Source organism: Helicoverpa armigera, chromosome 25 (genome assembly GCF_030705265.1).
Source record: "Helicoverpa armigera isolate CAAS_96S chromosome 25, ASM3070526v1, whole genome shotgun sequence".
Lineage (NCBI taxonomy): Eukaryota > Metazoa > Arthropoda > Insecta > Lepidoptera > Noctuidae > Helicoverpa > Helicoverpa armigera.
Window position 1 is genome coordinate 3,327,026 of NC_087144.1, and position 14,082 is coordinate 3,341,107.

Genomic DNA, 14,082 nt, shown 5'->3' on the forward strand with positions numbered 1-14,082 from the left:
TTTAACCACAGAGTCATAACAGAATGAATACGTCTCACCAGATTGACGTAGAACACCAGTGATAGGTCGTACTTCGCATGCTTCAACTCGCTTCGTGGATGAAGCCTGACTCTCGGCACCTTCGCTTGAACCTCCCGGCCGCTTTCCGGTTGTCTTTGGGCAGCGTGGCGCGGCGTGTCCCGCCTCGCCACAGCGGTAGCAGACGACATTCTTTGCAAGCGATGACGTAGCTGGTAGGATGTTTGGTTTTGTCGGCCTTCTTCCGACAGTTGATAGCTCTATGCTATGCTACAGTAGTGACAAACTATTGTACTTGGCTTAAACCTTTTAGGTTCAGCAGAGACATGGTCAGTGGAGAACTGAGGTTGCCTCTTAAGATATGACAAGACACTTAGTTACTGTTGAAGTTAAATTGAAGTAATGAGAGCATGATGAGCACGAACATCAAATTTAGAAACATGGGCCAGTATAGTGGATACAACTGTGTTCGGCATATGAGGCTAAAGATTCACCTTCTTTTGGTTGACTTGTTATGAAGGTTAATAGGGGGTAGGAACGATAGTTTCTGACACATCGTAACGGGAAGAAACTTTTAAAGTCTGGCTAGGTAATGCATGCACGGCATACGATACTTGGGAAAGTCATACGGAAGCACTGCCTTTCAAGGCTTGACTAAGGGCAATAATAAGTGGAGGCCTAAAGGGTTTTAACATCAACAGTTGTACTCCAAGATCGAGCATTGGAATCGGGATCAAAATCGGGCAAGCGAATTGCATTAGACGGTGTGGTGGGGGGTTTTCATTGCATCAATTAGCTGAGCCATATTACGGCCCTGAAGTTCTAGCATTGCTCGCCATGGATCACCAACCCCTTCCGATTCCCGGGCTTCACCTAATCCCACTTCTGATGTAGGATCAGGATGAGAGCCGAGCGGTACACCATCAGGGTTTGGAGTCCCCATTTTATTGGGATAGATAAGGCTTTAATACAAAATAACAATGTTTAATTACACAAAATAATAATCCACAGTATACACAGTTTAAAACAATAAATTAGGTAGACCACGAACAGACCTTACGGTCACAGTTCGTACAGTGGCATAGGCCACCCACATACACAGTATGTTAGTAAATAATATGGCGACACGAACAGACTTTACAGTCACAGTTCGTACAGCGGCGTAAGCCACCCACATACAAAGTATGTTTGTAAATAATATGGCGAAACGAACAGACCCTAGACTAGGGTCACAGTCCGTACAGCGGCGTAAGCCACCCAAGTACAAAGTGTATCGTATGCCAATACAGCTATGTGAATATACAGCGAGGCTGTACCAAGGAAACCGACAGTTCTGTCGGGAGCAGGAGCTCTATAATGAGTCTAATCCGAAGATAGACTCATTTCGTCATCAAATGCATGGCCTTTTATAGGACGTTCGAACAATGACCCCTCTCCGCAACAACTCTGTCCAAAGCGCGCGCCAAGCGTTTACTTGATACAACATTATTAAGATTTAGCTCAATCTAACTAGATTCTTACAAGACTTTTACATTGCAAAGTTATTAAATTATCCAAGAATGCTTATTGTAATTAGACAATCGCATTTAAACGTTAAAATAATCAAAATAACATGTTATTGTTGATATTGACAAAATCCATTTAGTTTCTGTTATTATAATAAGTACCTAGTCAAAAATTCAATTCACATGTTTACAGAGTACTTTATAAATCTAGTTTAGATTTATTAGACAAGAAATTGGCAAGATTACTTAATAATAATCGGTAATAAAAGAATCAAAACATTCATTTGGATATTACTATTGTTCACGCACCGGGGCGCGAACCATTTTTAATCTATGGTCATACATTGTTGTTTTTTTTTATTTTCGTTTGGATACAGACAACGGTGATTGACATTGACATCTATCTGTCACATTTTTGTTCGGATATCCACAGTGGTAATTGATCTATCTCCGACATATAGATAAATGTACTATTACATATGTAGGTATATTGAATGCGCTTTGCATTTGATTCGACAGGATGCACCCCCGAGCGATCCCTTGCAGACAAGAATATTTTTTACTAGCCGTTTTCCCACAGTTGTGCAAGCGTCGCGTAGGAATTACTGCCTGTACCGGGATTAAATATAATTTATGTTACTAGGAGATAATGTAGCTGTTTTGAGAAGTCGGTTAAAAGTAGAAATAATTATATAAGTAAATCAGGTATGTTTCTTTGCCACGTTAAGCAATTTTGTTACAAAAATATTTCACACGCACTTCGTGTGTACAATCTTAGATTTTGAACAAAAACTCTTAGTCACGCATTATTATTGTGATTTTAACTAAAACCTTGTTGGTACGGTTTTGTAACCTACTTATAAACTTTTTATGTAATCCTTTTTGTATTTACAAAACTGATTATAACTTAGTTACTTTAACTTAACTTTTTAGAAGTTATGTAAAAGGTAAGGAAACTGGTTCATTTAAGAATTTTTGACTTTTGTTTAAATAACACAACCGAGTATTAATAACAGCAAGGGTTCTAAGCTACGAATTCGTAGCGCGCGTAGCTTACTTGCTACGCCGTAGCGACAAGGCCTACGTATATTTTTATCTTAACTCGTCCGCAGCTATAATCTATACTTCTATACTAATATAACTATGAGAATATGATTATAATTTTATACTAAAATATTTATAATTTTCCTTCTTGTCTTTGCAAAGCAAATTACTTTACATAAATATTTTTAACTTCCCTACTGACAAATATTCCCCATAACTTAATTTCATAGTTTTGCATTTTCCTTTAATATATTCAAAATCTTGGTGATCTATCGACTTGAGCGCTGGATTATGTAAAGTGGGTTCCGTAGCAAATATTTATGATTTGTGCGAGACCCAATCCCGGGTAATAATATAGATGTCTCGGATAACAAAATGACTAGCGGAGGTGCCGTAACGGAAAATCTCCTAAGAATGCAGCGTGCCAAAATGCGGGTGTTCGGGGGACGAGGAACGTTACTGTCTCCATTCTTATGCGCTTTTTTGGAAATCGCTTTTTGGTAATACCGTTGACAAATAACTCAAAGAACCGAATATCTCATTAGTTCACTAGTAAATGATCGTTTTTTCATGCCCGCTGTACTCATTTGACCTAGTACAAGGCCGACCTACCTGCATTATGGTATCTCCGCTATCTTTCCTTACTCCATGATAGGTAGGTATATTGACGAAATTCTCTTCATAACAGCTATATATAGAGTTATATATGGACCAGATGGAAGTATTGGAATATTATATGATATGTACATTTGTGGTTTATTTGGAGGCTGAAATCGTGATCAAATAGGATATTAAGTCAGTGGTGCGTGGATACTGTGCTATATTTTTGAAATCCTAACTAATATTCTAAATGTGAGTTTTATTTAAGTACTAGCTTTCGCCCGCGGCTTTGCCCGCATGGAGTTCGGTTATAACGCGTTTCCAAGAGAACTCTTCAAAAGCCCAGACTTTTAGATTTTATAGAAACTATCCTATGTTATTTCTCAAGGTCAACTCTATCTCTGTACCAAATTTTATTAAAATCAGTTCAGTGGTTTAGACGTGAAAGCGTAACAGACAGACAGAAAGACAGACAGACAGTTTCTTTCGCATTTATAATATTAGTAGGGATATTACAAATATTGGTTTGCTATACTCTCGTGGTATGTATTTATTTAGACTTTAATTAGGTTGGTAACAGTGCGAACTATTGCTGTAATATTATAAAGGGACATTGTCTGGAAGAGATCGCTCTTAGCGATAAGTCCGCCCTTTATGGCACCTACTTTAACTAGATTAAGATCAAAAATGTAAAATTAGTGTACATAATACAGAATATCTATCAATTCGGAAAAAAAATAGTTATAAAAATGAAACTATTTATTTTTTAACTATATAATGGCATTTTGTGTCTGCGTAAATGCCTATAACATGTACTGCACAGCTGGCTGCATGCTGGGTGCTCACCAGTCACCAATCAGGTAGGACACCATTATCATTATTTATCAAAGCAGCCCGTAGTCTGAAAGTTGGTGATTGATTCACCCATGCATCGGATAGCACGTAAATGTCGGTCCTGTGCCTAATCTCTTTCCTTTCGTGCCGTATTGTAGTCCCATCGGGTTATGAGAGTAAAAGAATAGGGAGTGCACCTGTGTCTGCGTAAATGCTTGTGCGCTATAACATGTCCTGCACAGCTGGCTGATCTCTTTTTTAATGAGAACAGCCGCCGTGAACGACAATCGCCTAGGATGCCATCATCATTATTTTGTACAGAATTTGCATATCATATTATGTTTAATGGTCAAATCGTCAGTTTATTTAGGCACAGTCCATTTGTCTAAACAAATGACGGTATCGTTCGATTTCCTACGGATTGCGGCTTAATTATTAAAAAACAATGGATTGGAACACGCAATGCTGGCGGAAACTAATTGTATCTCGACGGTTTTAATGTAATGTAGGTTTTTTTGTGTTGGACCCAAATGTTGGTGGTAATTCTGGATTATAATGATATTTTCATTAAGTATAGTAGAATGGTACTTAATTCCAGAATGTAAGGTCTTATATGGGATATTTTGAAATGTGTGCCTCTAGCATTTTTTTTGATATCCACTAAAATACTGACAGGGCTCATCTTAATTCAAAGCCAAAGTCATTTTTTTTTGTTTCAAATAGGCCTATGAAAGCTCTTTAATTTTCAATTTAGAGCTCGTAATGTTTTGTTTTAGGACAAAGGGATAGACTAAAAAACTCAATTATTTTAAACCACTTCTTATTTCTCTATAAGACGTGTTTGCCTGTTAGTCAAATTGTGATTTTTGCAGCGTTTTCATGATGGCAGATTTTTCGTAAAACTGAACGTAAAAGTTTTAGAGCAAATACTATACCAGAAAGTCTAGTTTCCAAACGAATACAAAGACATCATTGTTAGAATAACTTCGAGAACAAGATGGAAGATAGGCTGGCTGCCAATACAATATTTTGTTACGATATGTAGTGAAAAGGTAGGCATTTTGTGTTTTTCGAAATAAACCTTATTTTTCAGGTCTTATTTACTGTCAATAACATCAAATAACTAAACTTTTGAGAACAAAGAGTAAACAATGATTCGTCATCATCATCAGCCTTTATATCATCCCACTGCTGGGCACACGGAGAAGGATTGAGCGTTAATCATCACGATTGGTCAATGCGGGTTTGCTGATTTTAGACTTAATAGTCCAGGTTTCCGCGAAATGTTTTCCTTCACCTATAAGTACGTGTGTGTTTTCATATGGCTGACCTGAACTCGAACCCACATAACGATACTTGAGAGGTTGATGCTTTACCCGCTAGGCTCCCAAGACTTATTATCATAGATTATTAAATTGTAACTAATTATTAGTGTCCGACCGAAACTGGTTTTCCGGCCGAAACCGAAACCGAAACCGAATGTTCGGCCGTGGCTTCAGTTTCGGCCGAAACCGAAACCGAAACCGAAACTCACATGGTCAAGTATAAAATTTCTTAAAATACTGAAATTTGGTGTTTTTTACCCCCAAGTAGCATTCGGGGTTCTATATAAGATGTCTAGTCGTTCACATGTACTCTACAAGCTGTGTATGTCAGCTGTGTACGAGCTGTATAGCTTGCTATAATGCTTTTATTGAACCAGTTTGGGCACAAATTAGACAGCCTTAAGTTCACTATGGCTGTACATTAGAAGTATAATAGCATTATAATAGCAGTTTAAGTAGTAACATCGGACTTAAGGCTGACTTACGGCACTATATGGAACGCAGTGGGAACCATACAACGTACATGAGTGTAATAAAGAGTAATAAGTGGCTAAATACACAGCCTTCACAGTTAAAATCGGACAAAAGTACTCCAGTATGCTACCTTAAATTCACTTGTGTCCTAAATTATTTCTACATTTTAATATATTTATTTGACAATTGTACGGAGTGCACGAATTCGGAGCAAACTAACTTCGACGGATTATTATTATAATATAACACGCGGTAGTACCTGTTTTATGTACTATAGCATGTTAATGCCATGGGAATGCAACTTTATCGTGAAATGTATACATATTGACAACTAAAATTTTCACGCGCCTCTGTAAAAACGCTTTATTCATTTTGAAATATTTAAAACTGGCTGAGAGGAAAATTTTCATTTTCAGTTTTTGATATTTTATTGGCATTATAATTATACTACGGCAATTAATTTTAACATGAGACCAAAACTAATTCGCTATATCTGCGTATTTTGTGATAAATCTGCATTAATCTTGTAGATTATTTGGTAAATATTTTAGGTTACGTAGTACAAAATGGTGGAAATGAAATACGGCTATGTGAACTGTTATATAGTCCTTCTAACAGCCTACAGTTCACATGTGAATCATTTAAACACTTCTGTACAGATAGTAAAAAAGGCTATTTTAAGTATCACAAACAAGTCCTCATACAGCTACTGGCTGTATAACAGTCTAAAACAAGTAAACATAACAGCCTTTGGCTTTATAAATGACCAGAAGTGTTCTATTAAAATGCTAGCTCTATAACATCGAACAGGTAGGCCGTTAAACAGCGGTTGCCGTATCTCTACCCTCCTATAATGCTCTTAGTCAGAAAGCTGACTAATGGATAGTTGTTAGAGTATTGTAACACCCATAACCGTATAAAAGTATTACTCTACACTCCTGTAAGTCCCTTAGACAGGTATAGGTGTAATTAATTGCAATAATGCAGCTAATACATCACGAGTGAACTGTAGTAATGCTTTAAGTTCACGTTGGAACTAAATGTGTACTCTTAAATGGAACAAAATGCTACTTGGGCCATTATTTTGCATTAATTAGGGCATGAAGTGGAAACACAGTATATTAATTCAGTTTGTTGTATTGTAATCATTTATTTAATACAATATAAAAAAATCTTTTAGTAAATATTATAGTTTTGTCAATCCTTTTTGTAATTTCATGATCATCAGGCCATAGTGCAACTTTAGGTTTAGAAGTCAAACTTAAGATAGTTGTCTGAACAAGAGTTGACTGATCTGCGCTCGATTTTTTCAACGATGCACTCGAGTCTGTTCGCTTCAATTTTGCTTCACTTTTGAAATCATTCAATTCTGAGACACGTTTTTGTACTTGCCTGTATTCCTGGTCATGAAATTTTGATAAATGCAACTACAGTCCATATGATGTTTGTTTTTTTGCTTCGTGGCTTCCTAATGAACTAGCACGTGTTACATATCTTGCAAACAGCTTTTGATGTATCACTGATACTTACTGATACATCAAAGTACTGACAAATCGGACGTTTTTTTCTCGTTGTGACATTTTACTTTGAAACAATTAAAAATTAAACCGTAACAATAACAATCGGACAATAGGTCATCGGAATGAAAAACAAATCTCGAATAAGATTACCGTTATAAAACGTAATTTATGAAATTAAACACTTCACATTTTTTATTTACTTACAATTTCTTTTTAACATGTGACTTCATTTGTTAATAACAACAAAACAGTTATTGACTCAATATTTAATTAACTATATAAATCATTCGAAGTACAGAAACAAAACAAAAACTTACATGTTATCAGTTCCATCAAAACATAACCTCCAAATGCGTTTCCGTCGGACGCACACGCACTGACTAAGTTTTATTGCATTACTACGGAGCTATCCGAATGGCACACGATGATTCCCGAACAGAGCCGACGGCTTACGACACAGCTTTGCCGCGGAAAAGAAGTTAGGCGAACGTGCGTGACCTTGCGAGATAAGTTTCGGTTTCGGCAAAAGTTTCGGCCGATTTTGGCCGAAACCGAAACTGCAGCCGAAACTTGATTTTTGGCCGAAACTCGGCCGAAACCGAAACCGAAACCGAAAGTTCGGTCGGACATTACTAATTATGTATATCGTTAAAGTTATTTCAACTAGGTTCTTAGATTCACTAAACAAACGTTGGCCAAAATATTGGCACAAACATCACCAACTTAACATAGCCAGCTTTTTCCTCCGTCGACGAAACCAAATTATTAATTAGCTTGCTTTTATGCGACCCTGGTAACTTGTCGCAAACAAAATTGGACTCTATACCGTTAACTTAAAGTTTATTTTGCTTAGTTTTGTTATTTTACTTAGATGTGGGAACGCAGGTGGCAACACGACTAATGAGAAGTTTTAATATAATTAATTGCGTTTTTTATAGACATGGAATATTTCATGCTAAATGTAGGTTAGGTTTAGCATGATTTCGGCTAGTTTTAATGTCTGGGCTAGGTTTCGTGTTCGTTTTTGATAAGGTTATTTCATAATTTTTGGGTTTGAAACATGAAACACCATTATAACACTATACGTATTTATTTTGGTTGATAATGAATGATACATAAATAATGTACATTATATGTATGCTCTGAATTCAGCCGTTGTATGAAACGTCAAAAGGCAGTGTCGATTTTGATCATACATTTTTCAATCATCAGTAGCCACTAGTTTGATTCAGGGTACCTGAATTTATTTGACCAGTGCTATAATTACATGTACTGATATTTATCTCTAACATAATAAAGCGGAAACGTTTGTCTGTTCAAATGCTCCGAAGCTACCGATTTAAAAAAGTATGTATTTCAGCAGAAAGCTACTCTATCCCCGAGTAACATAGGCTACATTACAGGCTGCCGAATCCGTGGAACACCGTCTAGTTATGTACCTAAGTATAAATAGATATATAGATTAGTATAGATATTTAACCATGTCTTACAAGTACAACATTAAATGTAAGCCAAACCGTCTAGTTATCTGGAAATGAGTACAATACAAACGAATGAATATGTGTTGGGGCGTTACACAACTTTATCTGTTATATTCTGCTTCGGTTAACATAAGAGTTTAGGTATTAGAAATACAATCCTAACTAATGTTACAAATACGAAAGTAACTATGTCTGTTTGTCGTTCTTTCACGTCAATACTATCATCATCATCATCTCCCGATCCTTTTCTCAAATATGTTGGAGTCGGCTTCCAGTCTAACCGGATGTAGCTGAGTACCAGTGTTTTACAAGGAGCGACTGCCTATCTGACCTCCTCATCCCAGTTACTCGGGCAACCCATGCCCTTGGTAACTCAGTACCCAGTAGGCCAATACTACTCAACCTATCCAATAGGTAGATAGATATTCTAGAGCCCGAGACGGGCTGCTTTTTTTTCGGGCGTGGCCGTGGGTAGTGGTCCCCTCGGTACGCGGGTGGAACCCCGGGACATAGCTAGTATAGTGAGGTCTAAGATATAATTTAAATATATTAGAAAGTACATACAAACGTAGAAAAATTGCATTGGTACTTGCCTGATCTGGAATCGAACCCACACACTCATACATGAGAGCGACATACATAGAGCTTTACCCACTAGGCCACCACGACTTAATTAAACATAAATAATATTTCATATCATGGTTTGCTAGAAAGCAATTAAATAGATATCATAATAAATGTTATATTCTATCTGAGTTGTAACAAAAGACGGTAAGCAAGCCATTACTATTGTATGACAAGCATTGTTTCAATGATCAGAGTTTCTATGTCTTTGTTTGTTAGCTTTTCATTGTATATTGAAGAAAAATCATGATATTATGTAATAAGTATATTAAGTTCCGATGTGACATGTAACCCCACCAACCCGCATTGAGCAGGCGTGGTGATTAATGCTCAATTCTTCTCCGTGTGAGAGGAGGCCGCAGCCCAGCAGTGGGACGATAAAAAAAGGCTGTAACAGTAACAGATGTGACATAGTTTTAAGCATTTGACAGCATTAGAAGCTTCTGTGAGAAGGTGGACTTTCTTGACTTAAGTTTTACCCCAGTACTGGAAATGGTCCGGGTCTAGCCCTTCCACAAACTCATCAATAACTATACTAAAATTCATGTAGACTATGCTGTTACTTAAACAAACACAATATTATAACTACTTAGTCATTTTTAATCTGTGGGTGTTTTCCTTGGCACGTGGCGCGGGCATCCTCGTGTCTTACATTAATCATTCTTAAGGGCTGTAACTTACTAGTGTTTCGTGAGCGGCAGGAAGGCGGAGCGAATGCGTCGCGAATACACCACAGCCGTAGTGAAAACAGCGGACACACGGACACACGAGTGTACAGTTGGTGAAACTCAATATTTGTAGGCACTTTTACCATTTCGTCAACTGGGAACGTCATTTCCATACGTGTCAAGTAAGTGAAACTCTTGACGTGTCGAGTTGACGAAATGTTAAATGTACAAATTTTGACTTTCTCCAACTGAACACAAATGTGTCCACTCCAGTTGACGAATAACCAAAACAGCGGACGCGTGACGAATTCGCACTGTTTTCGTCACGTATTTGTAGCATGACGTACTAAACCAAATCGCTGCACACCCGTTACGTACCTACATAATTCGTTGCGCTTTTAAGACGGTCGCCAACCAAATCCACTAATATGAGCCGGCCCTAACTCTGCATATGGCCCGCGTTGGTTTAACTTTCTGTGTAATAAAGTGGCGCCACTAGAGATAATAGATTTTTTTAAAGTAAAAAATGTCACGTAAGGCAGGAAGATTTTTCATGTGCTATTATGATAAGATCTTCTTCCTGCCCTCATCCTTATTTATCGGTCTGCAATATGTTTCATTCCTTTCTGTCACAGGGACTAACATTCACTCCTTACTTATTCATGAAATTATGATCATGATATCTTGCAGCCAGCTAAGTCTATACTTCGTAAAATAAAGAAGATTTTTGTTTGTTTGTTCGGTCGCTAAAGGATGCCAAAACACTGAACCGATTTGAAAAATTCCACTGTTGGCTTACTCTTCCCGAGTGACACAGGGTATATTTTATCCCGGTACGGGCAATAGTTCCCACGGAACGCGGGTGAAACTGTGGGGAACAGCTAGTATAATACATATATCCAAAGATTCTGAAATCCGTTCGAGTGTGTAAACTAAAATGAGAGTGGATTTGAACCCGTTCTTCGTGAATAATGTGACAGGGGTTCTGTTCAAGTGTAGGCCGAACTACTCATATATACTCTATATCATCATATTATATTATAAATGCGAAAGTAACTGTCTGTCTGTTTGTTTTTCACACCAAAGACTACTGAACCGATTAAAATTTGATTTAGTACCTACAGTTTAGAGCCTGAGAAAGGACTGTCAACTATTTCTTATCCGGGTGCAGGAATTAGTTGCCTAGGGCCACGGTCGGAACCACGGGGTATGGGTACACCTATTGATATAAAACTGTCAGTCCATTAGTCCAAATATATAAAACTCAAAGGTGACTGACTGACTGACTGACTGACTGACATAGTGATCTATCAACGCACAGCTGAAACCACTGGACGGATCGGGCTGAAATTTGGCATGGAGGTAGATGTTATGACGTAGGCATCCGCTAAGAAAGGATTTTGATCAATTCTACCCCCAAGGGGATAAAATAGGGGATGAAAGTTTGTATGAAACTTTGTCAATTTTAAACCGATCGGACTGAGACTTTGCATGCATAAAGCTACTATGGCGTAGGCAACCCTTAAGAAAGGATTTTGATAAATTCCATCCCTAAGGGGATAAAATAGGGGATGAAAGTTTGTATACATCTTCTTAGATTTGTACACGCTAATCTTCCGAACTACTGAACGGATTTCAATGATTTTTTCTTTGTTGTATCAGTATTAAGCCTGGTCAACATATAGGCTATAATTTATCTTCGAAACTTGAAGACCTGATGCAGAACTCCTACAGACCAACAAAACTATTAGAGATACAAAATGGTGCCATGGCAAAATTGTTTCATGTGATGAGCATTTTCAGCTGAGATAATAAATTTTAAGATCTGGAACACCTGATGTGGAACCCCAAGAGCCCAGCTTCTCTATACCATATACAGGTATGACGTTTTAGCAAAAGTTGTTCAATTTGATAAGCACTTTCTATTGACTTACACAAATTGAAGATCTAAAACACCTGATGTGGAACTCCAGGGGCCCAGCTAGACTATAGCTTAAAGAGGTATGACGTTTTAGCAAAAGTTGTTCAATCTGATAAGCACTCTCTGTTGACTTATAAAAATTGAACCACACCTACACCTGATGTGGAACTCCAGGAGCCCAGCTAGATTATAGCATATGAAGATATGACGTTTTAGCAAAAGTGGTTCAATCTGATGCACTCTCTATTGACGTATAAACATCGAAAATCTGGAACACCTGATGTGGAACTTCAGGAGCAATACTACACTTGAAATGTATAGAAATGAATGTTATGAAATAGGTATGGTGAATCAAAAAAGTAATTAGTCCGTCTTTTAGACACGTATTTTTCTTTTCTCTCTCTCACAAACAAATAATAACAAAGATACAACAGCGCTTGAATTCACTGCTTAGTACAAATTTTACATACCTAGACGTGGCGTCACGAGCCCCCACTCTCCGACTTTGTTGCGTTATATCTCATTATTATATTGTATGTCTCTTCCAGACCTCGGGACTATAGAATGCCAAGAATGTTCAATGACAGCCGGAACCTACAGTTTAACATCCCCTCCAAATGACGGTCATTGGTATCCAAAATATACGCAGAAAGTACATATGAACTTAGAAAAGTTGCATTGGCAGGCACTTGCCAGACCTGGAATCAAAGACGCACGCTCATACTTGAGAGATTGGTTCTCTACCCACTAAACCACCACGACTTCCACTAAGTCACCACGACTTTGTCATCTATTTAATGTTTTTTTACGTAATAATACTTGTGTAATATTTTTGCCACACACAAATGCGGACTAATTAGAATCACTACTTTTATCCCTATGGTCACGTCTATTGCGGTTCAGTTCTCAGCGTTTTGTTTAGTCTGCTGTGCTTTTGCTGTTAAAGTACAAAAATTAAGTATATAGAACGTTTCTCTTCGGTCCCTTAAAATTCAATATCAGACTATTTAGATCTTTGATTTTGCTGACCCCGTAGTCGCTGGCATAAGCGACAGGATCCGCGTACGAAGTCGCGGGCAACAGCTAGTTTGAAGATATTTGTCAAACTTTTTATTTTGTCGATACCTGATCGATTTAATACCAATATGGTTCTAATTCTTGATCCTAAAATATGTTAGATTCCACAAATAATATCGGATATAAAATCTTCAGAAACAATAGGTACCACTTATATAATTTGTCATACAAAATCCAAAATCTATTACAAAATTTTATTAAAATGAAGTCGTAAAACTCCGCTCTATATATCAAAAACAAGTTCCGACTCAATAGAGGTTAAGTTAACGATCACATCATACTTGAGCGCAGTTTAAAACTTGGTAAACTTGCTGCCAAGATAACTGCACCCATTCCGGCCACTAAGTAGCAAGGTGGTCTATTTATTTGCATGCTAGTGTATTAACATACTCGTGTCTGGTATTAAAAAATAATTTGCGTTTTTGATGGCATGTGGTTTTAACTTTCTGTAATTAGTGCAGAGGAGGTCATGATGAATTTTGCAATTATGCTATGAGCGACAAAAACCCGCCAGTGTAAGCCCAAAGTGAGTGAGTGTGTCCAAAGCTGGGAAAAGGCTAGGCAGATGACTAGGTTTCTAATTCTAAGCACTCACACTAAAGAAACCTATCCTAGAGTATGTTTTTTTTACTGTCTTTTCATATATTTTTTTTTGCAAAAAGAAGTATTTGGCATTCAAAAATTAATCCAAGCAGATAAAACGCAGAGAAACACTATCAAAAGTACAAAACACGTAAAAATCTTCAAGAAATCCTCAAATAAAAGTTAGAGACCCATTAAAGAACGGGTAGTTAACTAACAACCATTCGTTCGTTCCTTCGACTATCGCAGTCGTATTTCAGCAAACTGCTGTTTAATGGTTTAAGTGGTAAAGCGATGTTGATTGTTTTGACAATTCGGCTTACAATAGACCGCCTGATAGATGGTATAAACTATTTTGAACCTGTTTACAAATACTACAAATACGTTGCTTTGCTACCGCGTGAACGGT

At 37.4% G+C, this 14,082-nt stretch overlaps 1 protein-coding gene across 1 annotated transcript in view; it reads left to right on the top strand.

The window, feature by feature from the left end:
- Positions 1-14,082, top strand: part of LOC110381758 (inactive dipeptidyl peptidase 10) — a 171,296-nt gene that overhangs the window by 13,460 nt on the left and 143,754 nt on the right. The window lies entirely within an intron of this gene.